Source organism: Anser anser (genome assembly GCF_964211835.1).
Source record: "Anser anser genome assembly, chromosome: 31".
NCBI lineage: Eukaryota > Metazoa > Chordata > Aves > Anseriformes > Anatidae > Anser > Anser anser.
Genome location: NC_139752.1, coordinates 907,245 through 922,308, shown reverse-complemented (window position 1 = coordinate 922,308; position 15,064 = coordinate 907,245).

The window sequence follows — 15,064 nt, the reverse complement described above, 5'->3', positions numbered from 1 at the left end:
CCCATGGGTAAATGTGTGCCCGGGCAGCTCTCGAACAAACTTTGTCCCCCCAGACCCCTTCCTTTCTGTTTAAAGGCTGAGAACGATATCTCTGTGGTTAGCTTAAGCCTTTTTGTGTCCCCTCGTGCAGATGAAAATCAAAGGAGACCTTGACACAGTGCAAACAGCCTGTCCACACGTTATCAGCATTGATTTACCCCAGCACTGCGCCATGGGGCTGCTGGAAGAAAATTAACTCCATCCCAGCTGGACCCCCGGTGCACCACCCCTGATGCCCCCCATCAGCAGCAGCCCCAAAACAGCGGGAAGGTTTTTTTGGGGAACAGTAGGACTGTGGGGTTTTGAGGTGTGCAGGAGACACAAATTGGTTGCGTCTCTAATATTTACAGCTCCTGGGTTGTGCACATACACGTGGGTGCACCCAGGCATGCACAGAAGCACATGTGCATGTGCTTCCCAGCATTTTTTCTCTGCAAAAGCGTGACCTAGGTGTTAATGCATCACTTTTGGCTGTGCATTTTTATTGCACCAATGCATCCTGCTGCTGCTGTGCTGCTGGCAGGCACGAGGATGTGTGTAAAGCACTCGCTGCAGGGCACAAGGTTTCCAGCACTGCAGGAAATCCACAGGCTCATGCACTTTCAGGAATAACAAAATATTCTGGTTCCTCCTCAGCTTCAAAGAGAATAATCTGGTTCTTCTGCTCTCAAAGAGAATATTGTGGTTAATCCGAGGTCTGAGGCTCTGTGATAGCTGCAGGCATCTTCATGCAGCTCAGCTGCCTGGGATGGGTCATGATTCGATCTCTCTTCTCCATTTGCTAACCCAGCAGCTCCTTTCATCCCTTGCTCTTAGCCTGGATCCTTGCTCACCAGGGAAAAGGGATTATAGGATACTTAGGATATTCCTAAATAGGAGGTGGCAAAGGGAAACTCTTCCCTGCAATGCACAGAGGGCTCTGAGGACCCTCATCCGAAATCTGATGTTATACAGGATGTGGAGGTGGATGTAGCCCTAAATGCAGGATAAGATGGAGTCAAGGGTGAAAACCAGGAGGAAATCAGCAATGCAGAAATGTTGTGTGTGTCTTGGTGCATTTATCCCCCTTCCAGCACTTTTTAAGCCTGCTGATTAATCTGGTACAAGGCTTGGGAAAGCAGTTCTGTGGCTCGTGGAGATGATCTGCAAGCAGAAAACCCTAGCTGAAGGTTTTTACTGAGGAGTACTTGCTTCTTGCTGCCTGGAAGAAGGCATGTTTGGCACACAACCTCATCACCCATCCTAAATATGCCACACATTGGATGTGCTCCTTGCCTGATGCTTTGATCAGAGCAGCTGGCAGGCACCGAGTCTTGCTTGGCTGAGATTAAACATAGACAGAAGTGTGGATGAAAGCAAAGCAAGCAAACGAGGGAAGGCTGACATGAGAAATGAAACTACCACTCGCTTTGGCTGGCTGTAAGAATTTAACCCTCCTGGAGTGGCATTTTCCCAATTTCTTGCACGAAGCACAAGGGGAGGTCACAGGGAATGGAGCAAGGTTTGTTCAGACAGTTCAAATCATTTGGAGCAGTTGGCCGTGCTCGGACTCGTGCCCTTTTCTGCAAGTGTGTTTGCTTTAGCAGGAGCTCAGAGCTAGTCCCCTGCTATTTGCTGTTGTTCTGAACTTGTCACTACTTTTAAATGCTTTCTGTTGCCTGCTGCCCCCAAACGAAACCACAGCTTGTGTCTGTGTATGCCTCCTGCTTTGAGGAAGGAGAAATGCCAGCAGAAAAGATGTTTGCAAAGGTGATGCCAGCAATAGGAGAGGGCATATGGGGGGAAAAATAATTGTTTTTTTAAAGAGAATTAAAAATCACAGCTGAAAACCTATATTTATATAAATATATATATAACACCTTGGTTGCTTTTTGCTCCTAAATGCAGCCTCCCTAGTTTCAGCACGTGCTGGGAGTGGGAGCAATGTACACCCTGCAGCATGAAGGTTTTGGGGTGCAACAGGCGCCCCGATGTGTGATTGCCTTGCGGGATGCCCCTGCGCTGGGGCAGGATTCCCCTCTGCTCTGCTGGGTTGGGTGGGCAGAAATGATGCTCCGGAGGGGGATCTGGATGCAGAAGAGTCGGTTTGAGCTCGGATGTTTTGGTTTTGACCTTGGGAGGGTGTCTTTGAGGCTCCTGTGAGCCGTGGGTTTGCAGATCTCAGGTTCAGCTCCACCCTTTGTGCTCAGAAAGCAGGAAGCAGAGAGCAATCTTGGTGAGCTGGGGAAGCTGGCAGGAGCTTGCCTATGCCCTCACAGCCTCTGGGATTTTCTGACCCCCCCTCCTTCTTAGGCCCCAGCAAGCTGCAAAGGGGGCAGGACTGCAGTCCCAAGCAGCGATACTTCCTCCACCCTGGGGAGCAGCGGTCTGGATGGTTTCAGGAGAGGTACAGCAGGGTTCTGGGCCTTGGAGGACCCCCAGTTCCTATGTAGGATTGGGGGGGGGTGGGAGGGTGTTCAAGCAGCTATGGGGGGCTTGGGGATCCCCAGCAATAGGGGACCCCAGGCTGGCCTGAATCTGGGATGAGTTATTTTCATTCTGCAACCAATTAGGTCCTGGCCCGTGGCATCCATCACAGGTCACCCTCCTCCTAGGTGTCCCCCCCACCCCCCAAAAAAATGTGACCCCTATTTGGCAGCTTTACCTGCTATCACCACATCCCGGAGACACACAGGAGTGAGAAGAAAGCTTTTCTTCTCTCTATCCCCCACCCTCTTAAAGATTATTTCAATTGCAGGTTTTCCCCCTTGTTTTAAGGAGCATCATAAGCCGGAGAAAATGGCTTCTTTTTTTTTTTTTTTTTCTCCCCCCAAAAACTCCCTTCCAAGGGAGAAGGGAGACCTTGCAGAAATGTGAGAGCAGTGCTCAGTCTGTGGGACCAGGAACACTGTGGACACCATTTTTTTTTTCCCCTTGGGTGGTGGGAATGGTGCCCATGGAGGAGGAGCTACCTGACCTCCTTGTCAGCACAGCTTGGACACAAATCTCACTGGCCCAACCCAACTGTTTTTTATTTTATTTTACTTTATTATTATTATTTTTTTTAACGATTGCCTCATTCTGCAGGTTCTTGCAAACAAGTTTCCTCTAGGAAAACCTTTTCATATTGATGTTCTTTGCACCATGCTCAGCTCATTTCACTGCTTTATATATACATATTTTTTTGCTGTTCAGCTCTCCCTAGTGAAGATGGATGTGAAGATGTTGATTTGCTCCTGCCTCCCTTGCAGCAGCTCTGTCCTGGCTTGTGTCACAATTTTCTTCTTTGGTTTTCAGGTTAGCAAGCTGGATCGTGGTAACGATCTCTTTCTGCCACTTACACAGAGCCTGTCATTTGCTATATATATATGAATATATATATATCTTCTTTTTTTTCTTGGGGGGGGGGCTTCTTAATACTACAAAAAAGTGATATATGCTGAAAAGTTGCCTGTGGGAGCAGTTTGTTACTGAGATATTAAGAAACCACTGGTGCTTCCAGCCCTGCTCTGTAACTCAGGGCTTCTGACCCCAACCCAATATGGTTTAAACCTTCCATTGAGGTCATTTAGGAGGCAATAGTGACAATCATAGGATCACTTAGGTTGGAGCAGACCTTCAGGATCACTGAGTCATCAACATGACCTCCTGAGTCCCATCACTAAACCACGTCCCCTAGTGCCATGTCCACATATCTCCTAAATAGCCCCAGGGATGGGGGAGAAGAAGCTGTGGGCCTTATTGAAAGCTCATTTTAAAAACTAGGTGGGATAAATAGCAAATTGTGTGTGTTTGTGGGGTGTGGGGGGACACAACTCTGGGGAACATAACTTGAAATGATGCTGGTTTGGGGGATCCACTATCATCCACGAGTAGGGTGCCCCCTCCATACGGGGAAGGAGGGTAGAGGGTGTAGAGAAGTGAGCAGCCCCAAAGAGGAGACCCCAAGCTCTGTCTTTTATTGTTCCTGTGCCCCCAAACTTGTCCTTTCTCCCTCTGTTATGTCTGCTCCACCGTTTGTGGAGTTTTCATCTGGCTGCTTCGTCTCACATCAGCAAATGCTGGTGTTTTCATCTCAGCAGGCTTAACCCCATCTATTTAGGCTGCTTTCCAGACCCACTGTTCATGGCAGATGTATGCTGGGTGCCCCAGTCCTTGCACCCACCATGATGCTGCCTTATGCTTGATTGCTGATTGCCCCCAGACGTGCCACCACCACCCCAACCAGAACCCTTTAAACCTGTCGTTTGCAGCCCAGTTCCAAGTCCTGGGGTCCGATCACCTCAACATGGCTGTCGTGGGAGGGGATGTCATGTTGCTCTGTCACCTCTCCCCCAGGCTGAACACAGAGCAAATGGAGGTGAGGTGTTTCTGCTCCCAATTTTCCATCTACGTGCACCTCTACCACAGCACACAGGGTGTCCTAAGAGCACGCTGTTGAAACCTAGAGGCAAAATAAAGACATTTTCTGGAATCTAGTGGCCTCCAGTGGCCTCGCAGGGCTTTCTAGTGCAATCTCAGGAACACTGTGAGCCGTCTCTGGTCCTCTGCTGTATTCTAGATCACCCATAGGTCTACCAGAGCCACCCAGTGCCCTCTAGCTCCCCTGGAAAGCCTCCCAGTGACCCCCAGTGTCCTTTAGGATGCCTCAGAGGCCTCCCAAGGCACTCTAGGGTGTCCTACGAGCCTGCTGTTGCACGCTAGATGCAAAATAAGGAGTCTTCCTGGAATCTAGTGGCCTCTGGAGGCCTCACAGGGCTCTCTAGTGCACTCTCGGGCACACTGGAGGCCTCTTGTCGTCCTCCACTGCACTCTAGATCCTCTGTAGTTCTACCAGAGCCACCCAGTGCCCTCTAGCTCCCCCGGAAAGCCTCCCAGTGACCTCCAGTGTCCTCTAGGATGCTCTAGAGGCCTCCCAGGGCACTCTCAGATGCCCTACAAGCCTCTTCTTGCACACTAGAGGCAAAATAAGGACACTTCCTGGAATCTAGTGGCCTCGACTGGCGTCGCAACGCTCTCTAGTGCACTGTCAAGCGCACTGGAGGCCTCCTCTCATCCTCTGCTGCACTCTAGATCCTCCACAGGTCTACCAGGGCCACCCAGTGCCCTCTAGCTCCCCTGGAAAGCCTCCCAGTGACCTCCAGTGTCCTCTAGGATGCTCTAGAGGCCTCCCAAGGCACTCTAGGTTGTCTAAAGAGCCTGTTATTGCAACCTAGAGGCAAAATAAGGACACTTCCTGGAATCTCGTGGCCTTTGGAGGCCTCAGAGGGCTCTCTAGTTCACTCTCAGGCACAGTGGAGGCCTCCTGTGGTCCTCTGCTGCACTCTAGATTCTCTGCAGGTCTATGAGGCCCACCCAGTGCCCTCTAGCTCCCCTGGAAAGCCTCCCAGTAATCTCCAGTTTCCTCTAGAATGACCTAGAGGCCTCCCAAGGCACTCTAGGGTGCCCTACGAACCTCGTCTTGTACACTAGAGCCAAAATATGGACTCTTCCTTGAATCTAGTGGTCTCCAGCGGCCTCACAGGGCTCTCTAGTACACTATCATGCACACTGGAGGACTCCTCTCATCCTCTGCTGCACTCTAGATCCTCCACTGGTCTACCAGGGCCACCCAGTGACCTCTAGCTCCCCTGGAAAGCTTTGCAGTGACCCCCAGTGTCCTCTAGGATGACCTAGAGGCCTTCTGGGGCACTCTAAGGTGTCCTACGGGCCTTGTCTTGCACCATAGAGGCAAAATATGGACTCTTCCTGGAATCCAGAGGTCTCTGGAGGCCTCGCAGGGCTCTCTAGTGCACTCTCAAGCACACTGGAGGCCTCCTGTGGTCCTCCCTTGCACTCTAGATCCTCCACAGGTCTACCAGGGCTGCCCAATGCCCTCTAGCTCCCCCGGAAAGCCTCCCAGTGACCCCCAGTGTCCTCTAGGATGCTCTAGAGGCCTCCCAGGGCACTCTAGGGTGTCTTACGAGCCTGCTGTTGAAACCTAGAGGCAAAATAAGGACACTTCCTGTAATCTAGTGGCCTAACCCTTATTATGACTATAAAAAAAGTACGTCACCAATTCCTCTCATCAAAAAGTGCTCCCAACGTAAGCATTTGATTAGACCTGAACTCCCTTGGGAAGCCTTTACACAACCCCACACACAAAGGCTCTGCGCTTTCTCTCTTTCCAAACAACCCTAACTGTAGCCCTAACCCTAACACCAATTACGACTCTAAAAAACACGTATGTCGCCAATTTCTCCCATTAAAAAGTGCTCCGAACGGAAGTCTTTGGGTAGACCTGAACTCCCTTTGGGAGCCTTTATGCAACCCCTCACACAACAGGACTCTGTGCTGTTACGGTTTAACCCGGCCGGCAGCTAAGCACCACACAGCCATTCGCTCTCTCTCTCCCCTCCCTCTCTGGGATGGCGGGAGAGAATTAGAAAGAAATGAAAACCTGTGGGTTGACATAAAGACAGTTTATTAGGACAGGAAAGAAAGGACAATAATAATAATAATAATAATAATAATAATAATAATATGTACAAAACAAGTGATGCACAATGCAATCGCTCACCTCCCACTGACTGATGCCCAGCCTATCCCCGAGCAGCTGGTCCCCCCACCCTGTCCAGCCACCCCATATTAATTGTTCAGTATGACGTCAGATGGTGTGGAATACCCCTTTGGCCAGTTTGGGTCAGCTGTCCTGGGTCTGTCCCTTCCCAGCTCCTGCTGCACCCCCAGCCTGCGTGCTGGCAGGATAGTGTGAGAAGCCGAAAAGTCCTTGGCTTAGTGTAAGCACTGCTCTGCAACAATTAAAACATCAGTGTGTTATCAGTATTATTCTCATCCTAAATCCCAAACACAGCACCATACCAGCTAGTAGGAGGAAAATTAACACTATCCTAGCTGAAACCAGGACACCTTGACAAACTAACAAGGCTAAGGATGTACCCAAGGCATTGTTACGAGAAATACTACTGAGATTTGGGGTTCCTGTGGTAATTTCATCAGATCATTTCATCACTTCATTGCAAAGGTCATTCAACAAGTCAGTAAGCTTCTGGGAGTAGATTGGCAACTACATACCTTATATAACCCTCAACTGAGTGGTCAGGTAGAGAAAATGAACCACCTAATTAACCTACAGATTGTAAAATTAGGACATGAGGCCAGTTTGTCCTCGCCTCAGTCATTGCCTTTAGCACTTCTGAGAACCAGGACTAAGCCCAGGACCAAGGAGAGGTTGAGTTCTTTTGAAATAATTTACAGAAGGCACTATACGGTACAGTTTGGAATATCAACTCAGACCGGCAGCGAGATATTGACAGATTATATAATAAGCCTGCAGAAACAGCTCCAAGAAGTAGAGAAATTAGTCTTGGGAACTAGAGCTCGTGGGTTAGACAGACCAGTGCATAATATTGAACCCAGAGATTATGTATATGTTAGATCTTTTGCAGATACACCTTTGTGACTGAAGTGGGAGGGTCCCTTCCAAGTACTACTGACCTCTCGCATGGCTATAAAGATCAAGGAACAAGCATCCTGGATTCACCATACCAGAGTCAAGAAGGCCACTAAACCACAACCGTATCCTGGGATGCATCAAGCACGGCATTGCTAGTCGGTCAAGGGAAATGATTGTCCCACTCTACTCTGCACTGGTGCAGCCTCACCTCAAGTACTGTGTGCAGTTCTGGGCACCACAGTACAAAAAGGACATTAAACTGTTGGAGGTTGTCCAGAGGAGGGTGATCAAGATGGTGAAGGGCCTAGAGGGGAAGACATATAAGGAGCGGCTGAGGTCACTGGGCCTGTTCAGCCTGGAAAAGAGGAGGCTGAGGGGGGAACCTCATCGCAGTCTACAACTTCCTCGCGAGGGGGAGTGGAGAGGCAGGTGACCTATTCTCTGTAATCACCAGTGATAGGACCCGCGGGAACGGTGTTAAGCTGAGGCAGGGGAAGTTTAGGCTGGACATCAGGAAGAGGTTCTTCACCGAGAGGGTGGTTGCGCACTGGAACAGGCTCCCCAGTGAAGTAGTCACTGCACCAAGCCTGTCTGAATTTAAGAAGCGATTGGACAGTGCACTTAGTCACATGGTCTAAAATTTTGGGTAGACCTGTGCAGTGCCAGGAGTTGGACTTGATGATCCTTATGGGTCCCTTCCAACTCGAGATATTCTATTCTATTCTATTCTATTCTATTCTATTCTATTCTATTCTATTCTATTCTATTCTATTCTATTCTATTCTATTCTATTCTATTCTATGATTTGTACAATGGAGGTCAACACCTTCTGGACCTTTATGACTTCATTTATGAAGACATTAGTTTGGTTCTTTGTAATTACAGCTTTAATTAGCATGTCTGATGCGGCTGTTGATGCTAACATGTATGATTCACTTGTGAAAAGCATTGTAAAATATACTAATATTAGTGATTGTTGGGTATGTGGACAAGCTGGCGACTTTACCTCCCCACTCCTTGGAGTCCCAGTAACTGGACTGAATTGGACCCGTATGCATTGCATGATATCTCTTATATTTGCAAGACAGAGAACCGTACTATGGAACAAGTAACTTACCAGATGGTACTGATAAACTCCACTGTCCCATTTATCAAATACAGTGCCTCCAACCCGAATTTGGGCTGAGTGGAAATTGGTCAGAAATCATGTTAGCAAAAGAGTTAAATAGGCCAAACGTAAATACTCAGCAAATTATACAAAGAAAGGGAGGACAGAAGAAGAATGGAAATGGGCAGATTGCTTATTTAGTAGAAGTACGTATAATGACTCTTTAGCAGTAAATGCAACCTGTAATCTCCCAGACGGATATTGGTGGCTTTGTGGAGATTTAAAAGATAGGAAGCAGTTACCTAGAAATTGGACTGGGGATTGTATTATGGGTCACTTAGCCCCGCCTCCCCCCTCCCCCCCCCTTGCAGATGCTCCAAAGAGACTTGAAAGGAATAGTACGAGGCACATGGAGAAAATTTAATAAACAAACCTCTACCAACCCCCTAGTCAGATACAATGCAGGTATCACAGCTTTGTTAGGTCTCTAATTCCTTCATTAGCTGTGTATCTGTTAGAAAGGGTCATAGTGAATATTTTGGCTGAGATGGAAATAATAGCAAATTCTACCGCTGATGCTCTCTTTCTCCTGGACAAAGAACTACAGTCCTTGAAAGGAGTAGTAATGCAGAACAGGAAGGCCCTCAATATCATAACAGCCGATGTAGGAGGAGTCTGTACTTTAATCAATATCAGTTGTTGCACCTATGTTGATGAATCTAGGGAAATAGAGACCAACATTCAGAAAATTTGGGAACATGCCAAAGTTCTCCATCAAGTATCTCAGGATGGATCTACCTGGACTCCAGGTAGATGGATGGATCTACCACGACTCCAAGAGTTGTGGGATAAATTAACCTCATGGTTGCCCAATTTCACCTGGCTAAAACAATTATTTGTATTATTAATTTTATTAATCATCTTAGGAATTCTGATATATCTGTTGCTAAAGTGTTTTATTTTTTGTAGTAAGAATGCCCTAACTGACTATGAATCCTGGAAAAAGCATCAACTTTGTCAGAAGATAGAATCAGGAAAATACTTTAGGAAGTGCTTAGAAAAAAAAAAGTATTTTGTAGAAATAGCTAAAAGAATTTACTAACGGTTTAGAAAAGAGGGGAGAGGGACTGAAGTCAGAAATAGATGTCAATGGGTTAACTGTAGAACTATAGCAGATCTACATAAGTCACACAGTGCTGATTTTGCAAGTTTTAGCTAACACTGTGTGCTGGGTCTGGCTGGGATGGAGTTATCTTTCCCAGCAGCAGCCCATACAGTGCTGTGCTCTGCACTTGGAGATAGAACAGCAGTGGTATCACACCAGTGTTGTGTTTATTGCTGCACAATACTGGCACTGCATCAGGACTCCCTCCAAGCCCCCAAGAGCCAGTAGGCTGGGGGTGGGTAAGTGATAGGGAGGGGACATGACCAGGGCAGCTGACCTAAACCGACCAAAGGGATATTCCATGCCATATGGTGTCACACTCAGCAATAAAAGGTGGGAAAGGGGAAGGGGGGGGGGGGGGGGGGTGACCTCTTGTTGTGGAAGCGTCTGTCCTCCTGAACAACTGCTACGCATATTGAGACCCTGCTTCCCAGGACATGGCCAACCATCGCTCACTGATGGGAAGTAGAGAGTAACTGCTTTTCTCTCTCTGTGCTTCCGTGTGGCCTTTGCTTTTTTTTTTTTTTTCTTTGCCTTTTTTTTTCCCCTCTCCCTTTTCCCTTTAATTAAATCATCCTTATCTCAAACCTTGAGCTCTTTGTGTCATATTTTCTCCCCCTTCCTCTTTGAGGAGGGGGAGTGTGAGAGCGGCCGTGGTGGAACTCAGCTGTCCACCTGAGTAAAACCACCATACACTAACACAGATATATTTTGTAAATCAACCATAAGGACAGGACTGAGATGGGAAGAGTGTTGTCAGACACAAGGACAGGACCGAAACAGGAAGTATGTTGTATATTGACCACAAGGACAGGATGACCCTAAAGGTAACCAGCAAGAACTGACTTGGACTGCTAAAGTTTGTAAAGGAGAGGAAGGGTCAAAAGTTTAGCAGTGAGGAAGACTTCTGGCCTTCATCAAAAGACCACCAGAGTATGCTGGATGACCACCCGAGGACTATAGAGTACATGCAAATAGGAGCGGGAACCTATGTTAATGATTCTTTGGATACCTAATGAATATGCAAGAGACTTATGTGGGGGGGGGGGAGAAGTGAAATGAATATGTATAAATCTCATCAATATAAGCACCCTGGTAGTAACCGTTGGTGTGCAAGCTAGGAGGAGTGATCCACCTTGCACCCAGTGCTGCAGTAAGCATACCTGCTTTATAACTCTCCTTGAGCTGTGATGTTTGTTTCCGAGCATCACAAGAAAAGCAAAGGAAAACAAAGCAAAGCTGGGCCAGAAAAACCAAGGAAAGCAGGGCCAGGAAAGGCAAAGCAGAGCCAGGAAAAGCAAAGCAAAGCAGGGCCAGGGAAGGCAAAGCAAAGCAAGGCAAAGCAAAGCAAAGCAAAGTAGCACAAGGAAAAGCAAAGAATTGCCAGGAAAGACAAAGCAAATGAAACCAAAACAAAGCAATTTGAGGCAAAGCAAAGCAGGGGCAAGAACAGCAAAGGAAAGTAGAGAAGGAAAAGCAAAACTGTGACAGGAAGAGGAAAAACAAAGAGAAGTGAAGCAAATGTAAGCAGCTGGCAGCCAGCCCTCCTGCTGGTTCCAAGTGTCTGTTGGGGAAATACTGGAGGGCCCTCATGCCGGGTAGAGCTGGTGGCCAGAGTTGGACAGTGGCTGTACCCTGTTCGCACGCTCCCTGGATTGCTTCACACCTCTTAGTCCACCGTGACAGGAGGCAAGAACCATGTCTTGCTTTAGCTGGTTTAATATTTATTTATTTATTTATGCATTTATTGTTGCCTTTCTTCCACTGTAGTTGTGGGAATTATGTAGTTACTTATCGTCGTTGAAAACCTCACCCAAAACCATCCGGAGAAGAATAGCTGTGGGGCCCACCTGGCGGCTCACCGCACAGCTGGGGCCACAAGATAGATCTTGCTGGGTGGCCAGACCTGCTGCCCCCATCCGCCAGCTCTGAGGGGACAGTTGCCGGGCTGTGGGGAGGCCAAGTTGTGCATCTATACTTACGTGTTCATAAATATATCAATTGACTCATTGGCAAAATCGGTGGGACAGTCTGTGAAAGAAGCCTAGCACAGCAGAGCAGAGCAATGCAAAGGAAAGCAAAGCAAGCCAAAGAAAAGCCCTTCTAGGAAAAGAAAAGCGGCATCAGGAAAAGTAAAGTCAAGCAGGGCCAGGAAAAGCAAAGCATAGCAGGGGCAGGAGAAGCAAAGCAAAGCAAAACAGTGCTGCGAAAAGAAAATGTGTAGTTACTTAGTGTCGTTCAAAATCACACCCCCCCACCCGCCCCAGACGAATAGGGGCCCGTTGCCGGGCTTTGGGGAGGTGGGCGTTTGAGAAGGCGAGGGTGCGGCCATGGCCCCTGGTTGCCTCAGGCCACCGGTTGCTCTGACGTCAGAGGCTCTTGCTCAGCTGCAAGCGGCTTGCGACCTGTGCGACTCAGTGTGGCTGGCTGCCTGGCCAGTTTGCTTTAGCTGCTTATCATTATATAAATATTAAAAAAGTAAATATATAGTAATTAAAAATTAATAAAAATAAAAATATTAAATTAATAATTAAAAACAATGTAATTAAATGTTAATAAAAATAACAATAATAGAAATAGTAATAATAAGAATAATTTATGCTGCCTGTTTCCCGCTTTAGGAATTGAGTAGTTACTTATTGTCATTCTCACCCCCCACGTTCCCCAGACGAATCGGAATGGGACCCACCTGGCGGCTCACTGGGCAGTGGGGGCTGTGGAATAGACCTGGGGTGTGGCCAGACCCCCTGTCCCCGCCTGCCAGCTCTGAGGGGACAGTTGCTGGGCTGTGGGGAGTCCAACCTGTGTGACCTAGCGTGTCTCTGTGTGTGTAAATGCATCCACCGACCCATCGGCAAAATTGGTGGGACACTCTGCCAAAGAAGGCTAGCACAGCAAAGAAGAAAACAGCAAAGCAAACCACAGCCTTGCAAGACAAAGCAAAGCAAAGCAGCACAAGGAAAAGCAAAATAGCACCATGAAAAGCAATGCAAAGTGGTGCAAGGAAAAGAAAAAGTAAAGCAGAGCAGTGCAGTGAAAAGCCAAATGTAGTTACATAGTGTCGATTGAAAATGCACCCCCCCAGCCGTCCCAGATGAATTGGGGCCAGTTGCTGGGCTATGGAGAGGTGGGCAGGGAGCCTGCGCCGGTGCTGTTCGAGGAGGCTAGGAGGGTGTGGCAGCGGCCCCCAGCTGCCTTGGGCCACTGGCCACTCTGACGTCATGGGCTCTTGCTTGGACACTAGCAGCTCACCGACCTGTTGGACTGATGGTGTATGTATGTGGAAATGTATCGATTGACCCATTGGCAAAATGGGTGGGACAGTCCGCAAATGAAGCCTAGCACAGCAGAGCAGAGCAGAGTAATGCAGTGCAAGGAAAAGCAAAGCAGAGGAAAGCAAAACAAAGCACTGCCAGAAAAAGCACGCCAAAGGGTGGAAACCGGCTACGTTGCAGTGGCGCCGGGTAGACCTGGCGGCCGGTTTCTGATAGCGGTTCTGGCTCTGACAGACCCGTCCCCCCCTCCTAGTCCGCCGCCCTTCGAGCCCGAGGCCCCGGCTGCCTCGGGCTGCCGCTCACTCTCACCTCAGGGGCTCTCACTTGGACACTAGTGGCTCGACAACATGCGCAACTCAGTGGTTTGTATGTCCCCGTGCTTGCATGTGGATGCGTGTCTGTGGCAACTCGGCCATCGGGCGATGGGAAAAACGATTCCTCAGTAGCTCAGTCCAAATACAAAGCAAAGGAAAGCTAAGCAAAGCCAGGCAGCTGGCGGACGGCCCTCCTGCTGGCTCCGCGGCAGTGGTGGCGGGTAGACCTGGCGGCAGGAGTCAGGTAGCACTTCTCCGTGTGCCTGCTCCCCTGCCTCCACCCCACCTCGTAGTCCACCGTGACAGGAGTCGAGGCCTGTGGCTTGCTTTGGTCGGTGGGTTGCGTTTTTAGCAGTTTCGATTTGCCGACGGCAACTCGGAGGTCTGGGTCTCTTGGTCAATGGTGTGTGGCTCACTACCTGCGAGACTGAGCACACGCATGCAAATGCATCCATCAGTCGGTCGGTAAAGCGATTCCCGAGTGGGTCCGTCCACACGAAAAACATTGAAAAGACCCGAAAACACCTGGAAAGGCGCGAAAAGGTTCGAAAAGGCCTGTATGAAGAGCGAAGAAAGGCAGATCGACGGTGTTAGGTCCCGGCCGGCAGGTCTTCCCCACCTTGGGCGTTGCGGGCGCCAAATATACCCGTTGCGGACGGCAGCCGTTAGGTCTTCCCGTCTCCTCCTGCGGCCGCCAGGTCTACCCGGCGGCGGTCGCCATACTTGCATAGCCCGTGGCGACCGCGAGGTGTCGCTGCCGGGCCGGCTGTGAGAACGGCATCGGGGTCTAGCCGGCACCGACGGACGCGCGCGCGCGCACGCGTTTCGAAAGGCATCTACCTGTCGGTCGGTCAAACGATTCCCGAGTGGGTCCGTCCACACGAAAAGCATCGAAAAGTCCCGGAAAGTCCAGAAAAGGCCCGAAAAGGCCCGGAAAGGCGTGTATGAAAAGCGAAGAAAGGCAGACCGACAGTGTTCGGTTCCGGCCGGCAGGTCTCCCCGCCTCCTCCTGCGGTTGCCAGGTCTACTGTATCCTCCTGTGGTCGGCAGGTCTACTCGTGTGCTCGTACGGTCAGCGGAGGTGATGCTCGCCCGCCCTGTGGTTGCAGCTCGCTGTGCTGTCCGTCGGCCCGCGGTCACGTCCCCTCTCTCAGTAGCCGGCATCGGCGTGAGGAGAGGGGCAGTCGTTCAGGGTCGTGTCAGTGTCGGTTGGGAGCCGCGGTTCTGTCAGGGAGCGCCTTTGGAAGGGGCTGCGTGGAGTGGCCCCGGCCTCTCTGTGCGCGCGTGGCGGTGCCAAAAAGGCAGACAACTTAGTGGTGAATCACTTGGCTCGTGCGTTGATGAATAATGCAGCTACCTGCAAGAATTAATATGAATTGCAGGACACATTGATCATCGACACTTCAAAAGCACTTTGTGGCCCTGGGTTCCTCCCAGGGCTACGCCTGTCTGAGCGTCGCTTGACTATCGCCTATCTCCCGGGGCACATTCCGTGTGTCCGGTTGGCTCATGGAGAAAGGGGAGCAAGCTGTGGTGTGTGGCATCATCTGCTTGGCATGGTGGGTCGGGTGGCGGTGTGTTTTTTTCTCGATTCGCGACCTCAGGTCAGACGTGGCAACCCGCTGAATTTAAGCATATTAGTCAGTGGAGGAAAAGAAACTAACGAGGATTCCCTCAGTAACAGCGAGTGAAGAGGGAAGAGCCCAGCACCGAATCCCCGCCCTGTGG